Consider the following 13195-nt stretch of genomic DNA (forward strand, 5'->3'; position numbering starts at 1 on the left):
GGACGATAATGCGCTAATTAAGATAGAAACGCATACAGCCACGTGACATAGGCCTTGGGCTGCATTCCCACGAACGTATATCGGCTCGGTTTTCACGCCAAGCCGATATATGATGTCCTCATCTGCAGGCGGGAGGATGGAAGAGCCAGAAGCAGGAACTGACCTCCCGCCCCCTCTCTGCCTCCTCTCCGCCCCTCTGCACTATTTGCAATGAAAGGAGACTGGACGGGGGCGGGGCTAAGTTGAGAATTAGCCCCGCCCTGTCCCGCCTCTCCCAATTGCAAATAGTGCAGAGGGGCGGAGAGGAGGCAGAGAGGGGGCGGGAGCTCAGTTCCTGCTCCTGGCTCTTCCATCCTCCCCCCCTCCCCCTGCAGATGATGACAACGTATATCGGCTCGGTGTGAAAACCGAGCCGATATACGTTCGTGTGAATGCAGCCTTAAACACATCATAGCCCAAATCCCATGGGTGAAAGCAGGGCACCTAGTTATCACAACCTTTATTTAATCTATGCAAAGGTAATTACACTCAACCTTTAGTAAAACAGAATAAAACTGGTTATAATATAGTACTAAAGACACCAATGTCGTGGGTTCCATACCCGTATCAGCCAGTCAGTTTTCTATCTCAAAACAGTGTGGCTAGTTCGTCCACCATTTTTATTGTCATTTGTACTTGTTCTATTACATTAATGAATTTTTGCAGGTGAGGTCTCCAGAACTGAACACAGTGACAAAAAACACAAGAAACACAGTAACACAAAGCCAAGATACGTGCAACACGTCATGTCCCGTGCAACACAAGCAATGTCCTTTAAAAAAAGAACACGATAAAGTATAGTGATAAATATCCCTGCCTGTCACATGGGAGTAAGGGTTTGGTTCCCTGTTTAGGAGGCCTTTCATTCCCATAGAACTTTATTGTTTTCATAGTAATCTGAAACAGAAAGGTGATATATAATCTAAAATATGTGATAACATGCCAGTTATCTTTGGCTATATTTGGACCCTTTCTATTACTGGCTTTTAAAATACAAAAGTGCACAGAAAAATGCAGTTTGGAGATAACTATGTTTCCCCTTGTCATCCTGACAGCATACACCTGGAAGTTGTCCGCTGGACACCTGTTGGGACAGGAAGCGGAAAAACACAAAAAGTAACTCCCACCACCGGCTCACCAGTGTCTTCCTGTCCCTACAGGACAGTCCAAGCGGAGCCTCCAGGTGTATGCCGGAGGTGAACAAAGGAAAGGAACTCCAAAGCAGCCTGTTCGCCCGGGGGGGAGACGTCCTCTCTATCGGGCTGACAGGGTCTGCGCGGGTGTGACCCTACAAGGGGACCCTCACCACAGGATATTACCCAGCACCTATTCCCTATGAGGGAAAACCTCCCCAGTGCGCTGCCCAGAGGGTAGCTGGCTGGCGGAATGACCCCAGGTACCTGAGAGGGCTTGGAACGGCAGAGAACAGCCAGGTATGCGCTTCCCTCCGGATCCAGCAGGCCCATCAGGGCAGAAAGTATGACAGCAGGAGGGGTTCGGGCGCAGGTCCAGACAGCCGTGCTTGCAGTCTGCAGGAGACAGCGTGGTGTGTCCCTCCCTGGCGTGCGGCGTATCCCCCGGGTCCGGCGTGACGTCAGCGCTGCCGCGTCACATGGGGGGGTGGAGCCTCACTCGGGGGGCGTGTCGGCGCCAAAATCAAAATTTTAAAAGGCTGGATTTTCTTCTGCATCTCACCTGTCTACACCTTATGCTGGAAGTTTGTCTTTACTATCAAGATGTCAGCCAGGGAGGACACCGAGAGCGGTCTACCTGTAAGTAGACCTCCTTATATGGGTCTTTGCCAGGGTGAGGGAAAATGTTAAGGTGCTGGAAGTGTCTTTGCTATCTCAGTTTCTTAGGACAGAGATGCGCAAAAGAATAGAGAGGCCAAAAAACGCATATGTAAATGCCCGGTCTGCTTACGAAGGCTAGAGGAGAGCCATGCAAAACCGCTGTGTACAGATTGTACGGCGAAAGTGATCCGTGAAGAGGGCTCCTCTGCCATGGCGGACATCCGGCCCGTAAATTGAAGTCTCTCTCTCCTCTCTTCCTCTTCCGCCCCCCATGAAAAGGGCGAGGCAGATGCATACGGAGGAGTCTGACTCCGAGAAAGGACTCTTGGAAGACTACCCCTCGGAATCTATGCCACCAATGGAAGACGTGAAAAAATACTTCTCATGGGCGGATCTGGGTCATCTGTTAAATGCAGTCAGACGCACCATGCAGGTGGAGGAAGAGGTGCCGCAGCAGCCATCATTTCAAGATAGTCTGTTTCAGGGGCTCCAACCTCAACCTAAACCCACATTCCCAGTAATTCTTTCTGTCAAAGGAATTCAGGGACCGTATGGTCTTCGCACCAGACGACGTTGATTTCCTGGAAACCACCCCCAAGGTGGACCTGGCCGTGGCCAGGGTTTCAAAAAAAGCAGCCCTCCCCTTTGAGGACGTCTCACAATTGCGGGATCCACTTGACACCAAGGTGAATTCAGCAATGAAAAAAGCCTGGGAGATCGCAGCCCTGACCATTAAGGCTAATATTACGGCCACGTCAGTGGCAAGGTCCATGACAGTCTGGCTGGACCAGCTCCAGACGTTGATCACCCAGAGGGGTTCCAGGGAAGACATCTCCAGCTGCCTTCCCCTCCTCCAACAAGCAACCGTTTTTTTGGCGGATGCCTCTATGGAGTCGGTGAGGTTCGGAGCCCGTTCAGCGGCCCTCTCTAATACAGCCAGGAGAGCCGTCTGGGTCAAGACCTGGGCGGGCGATAACACATCAAAGAACAGGCTCTGCGCCCTGCCTTTCCAAGGACATAGGATCTTTGGGCCTTATCTGGATACTCTTTTGGAAAAGGCATCAGACAAGAGCCACGGAGAAGTCCTTCAAGCGGCCTCCCTCCTCCTACTCTCCATCCTTTTCCCCCCCCAGGACATACAAGGGAAAAGGGAAGACTGGACGCTGGTCCTACCCCAAGGGCAGAAAGGGTGAGACACCGCCCTCAAAAACCCTACAGGTCGGGGGTAGGCTGATGGGGTTCGCCCTCAAATGGAAGGAGGTGACCTCCAATCCCTGGGCCCTACGCCTAGTTACGGAGGGCTACAAAATCGAATTCTCCTCCTCCCCTCCTCGGAGGTTCGTGGTCAACCCCTGCCAGTCACCCTCGTCTGCTCAGGCCCTCCAGTTGGGGGTGCAGAAGCTGTTATCCTTAGGGGCCATCATTCGGGTTCCCATAGAAGAGCAGTTCAGGGGTTGCTACTCCCCCTTGTTCCTCGTTAAAAAGCCCAATGGGTCTTATAGAACCATTATTAATTTGAAATTTCTAAAAGGTCCATCTCGTACAAAAGATTTTAAATGGAATTGTTATGGTCAGCAATCCCCTTAATCGCACCGGATAGCGTCATGGCCACCATAGACTTAAAGGATGCCTACTACCACATCCCCATTCACGCAGATTTCCAGCAGTTCCTGCGGTTCGCTCTGATGGTTGATGAATCAGTCTCACACTTCCAGTTTACGTGCCTGCCATTCGGGATTTCTTCCGCACCCTGGGTATTTTCCAAGCTAGTGTTGGAGATGGTGGCGGCACTAAGGGCAAACAAAGTGTTGATCGTCCCGTACCTAGATGATTTCCTGATTATAGCAGGATCAGCTACAGAGCTTCGGTCCCACATTGATCTTACTCTCTGCCTGTTTGAATCATTGGGCTGGATCGTCAACACTGTCAAGTCTAGTCTCCTTCCCGAACAAAGGAAAAAATTCCTTAGAGTTATCCTGGACTCTCACCGCCAGTGCTCCTCCCTCCCCCTAGAGAGGCAGAAGGCGATACTGGATGGGTGTCAGGCACTTTCTCTCTCCACTAAAGTCTCCCTTAGGAGAGGCATGAGGGTCCTCGGCCTCATGACATCCTGCATCGGGGTAGTTCCTTGGGCCAAATTGCACTGCAGAACCCCCCAGGACTTCATCCTGAGTAGCTGGGATAAGTTACCCGCTTCCCTGGATCAACTAGTTTTCCTTACCCCCAAGATAAAGAGATCTTTGGAGTGGTGGATGTCCACTACCAACCTCGCCAGAGCCACAGTTTGGTACCCCGCATCCCAGTATCCATTTTTACTAATGCAAGTGCAACTGGCTGGAGGGCCCACTCAGGCCGTTATTACGTCCAAGGGGGTAGGAACCGGGAGGAAGCTATTCAGTCCTCCAACTATAAGGAACTTTGTGCTGTCTGGAAGGCCGTTCGTGGCTTCGAGGCAGAGGTCAGAGGTAGACACATAAAAATCTTTTCAGATAATATGACAACTGTGTCCCTCATTCGTCACCAGGGATCCACGCGGAACCCCCGACTCCAAGGCCTAGCGGCGAAAATTCTCAGATGGATAGAACAGCGGACACCTTCTGTCACAGCGTTTCACATAAGGGGCCCAGAAAACTCCATGGCGGATCTCCTCAGCCGCAGGAAGATAGATCTGGGGGAGTGGACTCTACACCTGCACGCATTTCGTCTGATTATAGAAAAATGGGGGACACCGCAGGTGGACTTGTTCGCCTCACAGGAGAACACCAAATGTCCCCGGTTTTTCTCCAGGGGAGCAGACGGGGGTTCTCTGGGAACGGACGCTCTGTCCCACACCTGGGATTGGGACCTTGCCTATGCCTTCCCACCTATACCCCTAATCCCACTAGTCCTGAGGAAGATTCAGGGGTCCCCAGGCTCTGTCATCCTGGTGGCTCCATTCTGGTCCAAAAGACCCTGGTTTCCGCTCCTGGCCGCTCTCTCGACCCAGGACCCTCTACATCTTCCACAGAGAGACGACCTCCTACAGCAAGGTCCTCTGATATGCCCAGGGGTCCGGAAGTTCAGGCTGGCGGCCTGGAAGCTGAGCGGGTAAAATACCTGAGCCAGGGTCTGGGTCTATCAGGAAGGGTAATAACTACCTTAAGCGAGAGCCTCAAAAAATCTACTAGAAACATATACGCTAGGGTTTGGGAGACCTTTTCTAGGTGGTTGGGTCATAGTATCCATGATCTCCAACAACCTAACATTAGCCAGATATTGGAGTTCCTGGAAGATGGGTTGGATATGGGGCTAAGACCTAGTACCCTTAAGGTCCAGGTGGCCGCTCTTGGAGCCTTCTTTGACTCCCCCTTGGGTGACCATAGATTAATTAGAAAATATCTCAAAGGGGCAGTCAGACTTCACCCCTTTGTAAGGGAAACCATGCCTCCCTGGGACCTTAACCTAGTTTTACAGGCACTCTGTGCACACCCCTTTGAGCCCCTGGAGGAGCTATCAGTCAGGGTTCTTTCCTATAAGGTAGCCTTCTTAGTCGCCATCACATCCGCTAGACGGATTGGGGAAATCCAGTCCCTCTCCATCAGGACTCCTTATAGGACAGTCTTCCCAGATAAAATAGAGTTCAAACCTGACCCCTTCTTTCAGCCAAAGGTCCTCACGGACTTTCACAGGGAACAGCGCATAATCCTTCCTTCCTTCTGCCAGGAACCCCGTAATACCACGGAACAGAGGTTCCATAATCCAGACGTTAGGCGATCAATCTTGAAGTACTTGGAGGTCACGCATTCCTTCAGAAAGTCTAACAACCTTTTTATTCAATTTCAGGGTCCGGGCAGAGGAGGGCCCGCTACTAAAGACTCCTTAGCGCGATGGGTCAGGAGGGCTATAGGAGACGTATACCGATCCCAGGGGATTTCACTCCCGGGCAACATTAAAGCCCATTCCACCAGGGCGGTCGCCTGTTCCTGGGTGGAGAGAGCCCAGGCGACAACCGACCAAATCTGCAGGGCCACCACGTGGTCGAATACCCACACATTCACCAAACACTACCGCCTGGACTTGGGGGCCAGCTGTGATATGGCCTTTGGGCGTAAGGTTCTACAAGCAGTGCCCCCCCCCCCCCTAAAAAAGCCCTCAGTTTGTTGACACTTCTCCAGGTGTATGCTGTCAGGATGACGAGGGGAATTAGGAATTAGGTCCTACCTGTTAATTCCCTTTCTTGAAGTCATCCTGACAGCATAGGGGCTTTTCCCTCCCCTTGAGTTATGTTTACGTGAAGTAACGTACTGAATCATAATTTCTGTATTAAAAATATTGGTTGAGCAAGAACGGGGTCACTGTAGTCATTTGGTACACACTGGTGAGACGGTGGTGGGAGTTGCCTTTTGTGTTTTCGCTTCCTGTCCCAACAAGTGTCCAGCGGACAACCTCCAGGTGTATGCTGTCAGGATGACTTCAAGAAAGGGAATTAACAGGTAGGACCTAATTCCTGTCATTTAATGATGCACTCTGTAGAGTTTGTCAAGGTTCCATGGTGTAATGGTTAGCACTCTGGACTTTGAATCCAGCGATCCGAGTTCAAATCTCGGTGGAACCTATTTTTCTCTTTGACTCATAGTGTCGCGGCACTAAAATATTTGCACTGAATGATAATTGTCCTGATTCCTGTTGGATGTTTTGCCCATTAGGTTGAGGATATAATGTGCAAAACTATGGAGAACTAGTGGAGAAGGAGATACTGTGTAAGGCTATGGATGGCTGGGAGGGCTGGGAGGGCAAATAAGGTACAAGACTATAGGTGTCAGGGAGGGGGGACCATGTGCAGGACAGCTAGTGCAAGACTATGACCTTGTGGACATTTCTGTCCTTAAGAACATCCAGCCATCGGATTCTTCCTACCCTTTTTCTGAGTTCATTACAATCTGCCTTTCTGAAATCCAACCTTGAGGTCTGAGTTTTCTCAGGTCTTTTCTGTCCTTTTTAGCCAAAATTTAAAGATAGTATGATCACTGCCTCCTAAGGTCCCAGCCACCCTTACTTCCTCCACCATTCCCTCCCTGTTGGTAACAATTAGATAGCAGATCCCCTTGTTTTCTCCTCTACCTTTTTGTTTCTCATGAATTTTATTAGATTTTGAACCAAATAAAAAATACATTGAAACATATATAAACAATGCAGTCATTATTCAATAAACATCAGATAAAGAATGCATCACGGAAGATTATATTCCTGATAGAAAGTCACATCTGATAAAATTGTAAAGAGCCGACTACTTCTTTTTACCTTTATAAAAGTATTGTTGGCAGAAATAATAATCTTGAAATATGACTTCCAAAACAAACAAAAAAAAGGGGGATGGGGTGTTGTTAGGGTCAAGGCACGAGGGTCATAGGGAATGGTTTAAAGTTGGGCATCTTCATGTCTGCCTGGCCTATGAAATTCTTCCAATCTCATGGTTTTAGCTGCTACCTGTTAAACAGGAGGCGTAGAGGTAACCCTAGAAGTCTGACTAAGGTCACCGGGGTTGGTCTGGACTAAGGCGTGGGGTTCCAGATCCACATAGTTAGGGAATATTGATATCAGGATGCCCAAGTATGATGGAAAAGTTCCTCCTGGTCCATCAGGAGGGAGGCCAATTACTCGCTGGTCATTATCCATGACAATTTAACCTTAACGAGGTCAATGCTAACCGAGGCCTTACTCCAGGAGCGCGCAATAGCCACTCGGGCGGATAATGGCTCGTAAGTAATTTTCTTAGTCTATATACATGCATTCTATCAATGTCTTTTTGCATCTTAGGTTTCTAGAACAGAAAACAGTGACAAAAATCACAACAAACATAACATTGAAAAGAAGCAAGACAAATCCAAGTTGCACTCATGTCCTCTATGAGAAAACCTTATTGATGAGGATACTGTCCCTTTAAGATAGAATTGATAAACAGTTTATTCATAGCAATTCCTCGTTAGTATAGTGGTAAGTATCCCCGCCTGTCACGCGGGAGACCGGGGTTCGATTCCCCGACGGGGAGGCTCTATTTTTATACTCTCAGAACCTGGTTGTTTACATGATAATCTGAACATTTTTATATGTTAGCACGATCAAAAACATACTCAATAAAAAACTGAGTGGCATTACAATTTCCAAGTTGATTACTAAAAATCTGCTGGCAGACATTCCTTCACACAACCTCTGTCCACAGCTGGCACAGTGAAACTATTCTATATTCAATATAAAATGTATAAAGTTTCAAGTTGTAAGTTGGGCTGCTTTCACATTGTCCATCACACAATAAAGACCAGGGCCAAGTGTTGGATCAGTCACACAACACAGATGATCGGTGGATGCCTCTAACTTATAATGGGTTTTGTCAGGTTCCACCACAGTGGGACATTTTAATAAGAAAAACAGAGCAGCAAGCAGTTGACAAAAACTCTGAAAAAATTTGAAAATAACCTAAAGTGTTATGCATAACTATTCAATAAGCCACAATATTACATAATCTGTCAGTTCTCAGTGGACATCCATGGACCCATTCTATTCTATTAATGTCTTTTGCCTGGTTGGGTCTCCAGAACTGAACAATCCTAATAAAAGGGAGGAAAAGAAAAGCAATTCCTCTGAAGAGAAGACCCAGGATTAAAATAGTCTTTAGTCATATTTTTGATACATGATGCATAGTCGGTCTTGGTTCCGTGGTGTAATGATTAAGACTCTCAGTAATCTGAGTTCAAATCTTGGTCGGACTTTCTTTTCATTTGTCCTTGACTTACACTCATATGTGTCATCGAAATAGAACCAGCTTTCTATACATCAAATATTGCACAAAGACTCATTTAATAGTATACCTTCAATTCACCAATAATTCAGCGGCACCACAATCAAATCCCATTCAGGGAGAGCAGACTCCTCACACAGTACTGCACGCTCTGTACAGAGATCCGGACAGCAGGATCCAAAGTTTAACAGTCCATATAATGCAATGACAGAGCAGCAGTTGAGGTATTCAATTTAATCTATACTCACACAGTATAGATTGAAGTGAATACACCTCTACTGCTGCTCTGGCATTGCGTTATATGGTCATTTAATAGTATATTTAGGGTAAATATTGTTGACCATAATGCGTATAACATATAAACTATTTTGGGGACTTTGATGTGAGTTTACCAAATTTTGGCCTCTTTTTGCTGAACATACTCACCACAGACCCTCTATTACCTAGTTGGATAGTTTGGCTGCTCTATTCCGGACATTTTAGAGAGGGTAGTGTATAATGAGAGGAGGAGTATTAAGTAATAAGTTACAGTAATTAATAATGAATCAGCACAAAAAGAAGAGTTTTTGCAATTTCTATAAAAAAGGATGGAGAAGTCCCATGAGCATACACGTGGGTAAAGATTGTGAAAGGAAACACCGGGTCTGTGGATATGCTACCAGGGCAATATGCTAGTTGCCATAAAAATGGGAATATAACTTTGGGATTCAAATTCTTGTCTATTTTACTGATAAATAATATATAAAGTAACACAATAAGGCTGGATTCCCACCAACGTATATCGACTCGGTTTTCATGCCGAGCCGATATACGTCGTCCTCATCTGCGGGGGGGGGGGGGGGAGGATGGAAGAGCCAGGAGCAGGAACAGAGCTCCCGCCCCCTCTGCCTCCTCTCCACCCCTCTGCACTATTTGCAATGGAGAAGCGGGACGGGGGTGGGGCTAAGTCTCGGAACTTAGCCCTGCCCCCGCCCCGCCTCCTTTCGCTGCAAATAGTGCAGAGGGGCGGAGAGGAGGCAGAGAGGGGTCGGGAGCTCAGTTCTTGCTCTTGGCTCTTCTATCCTCCCCCCCCCCCTGCAGATGAGCATGACGTATATCGGCTCGGCGTGAAAACCGAGCCGATATACGTTCGTGTGAATGCAGCCTTAAACACATCATAGCCCAAATCCCATGGGTGAAAGCAGAGCACCTAGTTATCACAACCTTTATTTAATCTATGCAAAGGTAATTACACTCAACCTTTAGTAAAACAGAATAAAACTGGTTATAATATAGTACTAAAGACACCAATGTCGTGGGTTCCATACCTGTATCAGCCAGTCAGTTTTCTATCGCAAAACAGTGTGGCTAGTTCTTCCACCATTTTTATTGTCATTTGTACTTGTTCTATTGAATTAATGAATTTTTGCAGGTGAGGTCTTCAGAACTGAACACAGTGACAAAAAACACAAGAAACACAGTAACACAAAGCCAAGATACGTGGCAACACGTCATGTCCCGTGCAACACAAGCAATGTCCTTTAAAAAAAGAACACGATAAAGTATAGTGATAAATATCCCTGCCTGTCACATGGGAGTAAGGGGTTTGGTTCCCTGTTTAGGAGGCCTTTCATTCCCATAGAACTTTATTGTTTTCATAGTAATCTGAAACAGAAAGGTGATAAATAATCTAAAATATGTGATAACATGCCAGTTATCTTTGGCTATATTTGGACCCTTTCTATTAGTGGCTTTTAAAATACAAAAGTGCACAGAAAAATGCAGTTTAGAGATACATATGTTTCCCCTCGTCATCCTGACAGCATACACTTGGAAGTTGTCTGCTGGACACCTGTTGGGACAGGAAGCAGAAAAACACAAAAGGTAACTCCCACCACCGGCTCACCAGTGTCTTCCTGTTCCTACAGGACAGTCCAAGCGGAGCCTCCAGGTGTATGCCAGAGGTGAACAAAGGAAAGGAACTCCAAAGCAACCTGTTCGCCCGGGGGGGGGGGGGGGGAGGATGGGACGGGATGTCCTCTCTATCGGGCTGACAGGGTCTGTGTGGGTGAGACCCTACGAGGGGACCCTCACCCACAGGATATTACCCAGCACCTATTCCCTATGAGGGAAAACCTCCCCAGTGCGCTGCCCAGAGGGTAGCTGGCTGGCGGAATGACCCCCGGTACCTGAGAGGGCTCGGAACGGCAGAGAACAGCCGGGTATGTGCTTCCCTCCGGATCCAGCAGACCCATCAGGGCGGAAGGTATGACAGCAGGAGGGGTTCGGGCGCGGGTCCAGACAGCCGTGCTTGCGGTCTGCAGGAGACAGCGTGGTGTGTCCTTCCCTGGCGTGCGGCGTATCCCCCGGGTCCGGCGCGGCGGCGTGACGTCAGCGCTGCCGCGTCACATGGGGGGGTGGAGCCTCACTCGGGGGGGCGTGTCGGCGCCAAATTCAAAATTTTAAAAGGCTGGATTTTCCTCTGCATCTCACCTGTCTACACCTTATGCTGGAAGTTTGTCTTTACTATCAAGATGTCAGCCAGGGAGGACACCGAGAGTGGTCTACCTGTAAGTAGACCTCCTTATATGGGTCTTTGCCTGGGTGAAGGAAAATGTTAAGGTGCTGGAAGTGTCTTTGCTATCTCAGTTTCTTAGGACAGAGATGCGCAAAAGAATAGAGAGGCCAAAAAACGCATACGTAAATGCCCGGTCTGCTTACGACGGCTAGAGGAGAGCCATGCAAAACCACTGTGTACAGATTGTACAGCGAAAGTGATCCGTGAAGAGGACTCCTCTGCCATGGCGGACATCCGTTTCCGTAATTCGTGAGGAAATTGAAGCCTGTCTCTCCTCTCTTCCTCTTCTGCCCCCCATGAAAAGGGCGAGGCGGATGCATACGGAGGAGTCTGACTCCGAGGAAGGATTCTTGGAAGACTCCCCCTCAGAATCTATGCTACCAATGGAAGACATGAAAAAATACTACTTCTCAGCGACGGATCTGGGTCATCTGTTAAATGCAGTCAGACGCACCATGCAGGTGGAGGAAGAGGTGCCACAGCAGCCATCATTTCAAGATAGTCTGTTTCAGGGGCTCCAACCTCAACCTAAACCCACATTCCCAGTAAATGACATTCTGAAGCAATTAATTCTGACAGAATAGAAGCAGGCGGAGCAAAAATTCTTCCTGTCAAAGGAATTCAGGGACCGTATGGTCTTCGCACCAGACGACGTTGATTTCCTGGAAACCACCCCCAAGGTGGACCTGGCCGTGGCCAGGGTTTCAAAAAAAGCAGCCCTCCCCTTTGAGGACGTCTCACAATTGCGGGATCCACTTGACACCAAGGTGAATTCAGCAATGAAAAAGGCCTGGGAGATCGCAGCCCTGACCATTAAGGCTAATATTACAGCCATGTCAGTGGCAAGGTCCATGACCGGCTGGCTGGACCAGCTCCAGACATTGATCACCCAGAGGGGTTCCAGGGAAGACCTCTCCAGCTGCCTTCCCCTCCTCCAACAAGCAACCGTTTTTTTGGCGGATGCCTCTATGGAGTCGGTGAGGTTCGGAGCCCATTCAGCAGCCCTCTCTAATACAGCCAGGAGAGCCGTCTGGGTCAAGGCCTGGGCGGGCGATAACACATCAAAGAACAGGCTCTGCGCCCTGCCTTTCCAAGGACATAGGATCTTTGGGCCTTCTCTGGATACCCTTTTGGAAAAGGCATCAGACAAGAGCCACGGAGAAGTCCTTCAAGCGGCCTCCCTCCTCCTACCCTCCATCCTTTTTTCCCCCCAGGATATACAAGGGAAAAGGGAAGACTGGACGCTGGTCCTACCCCAAGGACGGAAAGGGTGAGACACCGCCCTCAAAAACCCTACAGGTTGGGGGTAGGTTGATAGAGTTCGCCCTCAAATGGAAGGAGGTGACCTCCAATCCCTGGGCCCTACGCCTAGTTACGGAGGGCTACAAAATTGAATTCTCCTCCTCCCCTCCTCGGAGGTTCGTGGTCAACCCCTGCCAGTCGCCCTCGTCTGCTCAGGCCCTCCAGTTGGGTGTCCAGAAGCTGTTTCCCATAGAAGAGCAGTTCAGGGGTTGCTACTCCCCCTTGTTCCTCGTTAAAAAGCCCAATGGGTCTTATAGAACCATTATTAATTTGAAATTTCTAAAAGGTCCATCTCATACAAAAGATTTAAAATGGAATCGGTATGGTCAGCAATCCCCTTAATCGCACCGGATAGCGTCATGACCACCATAGACTTAAAGGACGCCTACTACCACATCCCTATTCACGCAGATTTCCAGCAGTTCCTGCGGTTCGCTCTGATGGTTGATGAATCAGTCTCACACTTCCAGTTTATGTGCCTGCCGTTCGGGATTTCTTCCACACCCTGGGTATTTTCCAAGCTAGTGTTGGAGATGGTGGCGGCACTAAGGGCAAACAAAGTGTTGATCGTTCCGTACCTAGATGATTTCCTGATCATAGCAGGATCAGCTACAGAGCTTCGGTCCCATATTGATCTTGCTCTCCGCCTGTTTGAATCATTGGGCTGGATCGTCAACACTGTCAAGTCTAGTCTCCTTCCCGAACAAAGGAAAGAATTCCTTAGGGTTA

The 13195-nt window shown here is 48.5% G+C and overlaps 2 non-coding genes across 2 annotated transcripts; both read left to right on the forward strand.

Annotated features, from left to right (window-relative positions):
* The first annotated feature begins 6354 nt into the window (after window positions 1-6354).
* TRNAQ-UUG (transfer RNA glutamine (anticodon UUG)) lies at window positions 6355-6426 on the forward strand. Its single transcript has one exon. It is a non-coding gene; the product is annotated as a tRNA-Gln (tRNA).
* A 1362-nt stretch (window positions 6427-7788) lies between these two features.
* Window positions 7789-7860, forward strand: TRNAD-GUC (transfer RNA aspartic acid (anticodon GUC)). Its single transcript has one exon. It is a non-coding gene; the product is annotated as a tRNA-Asp (tRNA).
* The last annotated feature ends 5335 nt before the right edge of the window (window positions 7861-13195 follow it).

Source organism: Eleutherodactylus coqui, chromosome 2 (genome assembly GCF_035609145.1).
Source record: "Eleutherodactylus coqui strain aEleCoq1 chromosome 2, aEleCoq1.hap1, whole genome shotgun sequence".
NCBI lineage: Eukaryota > Metazoa > Chordata > Amphibia > Anura > Eleutherodactylidae > Eleutherodactylus > Eleutherodactylus coqui.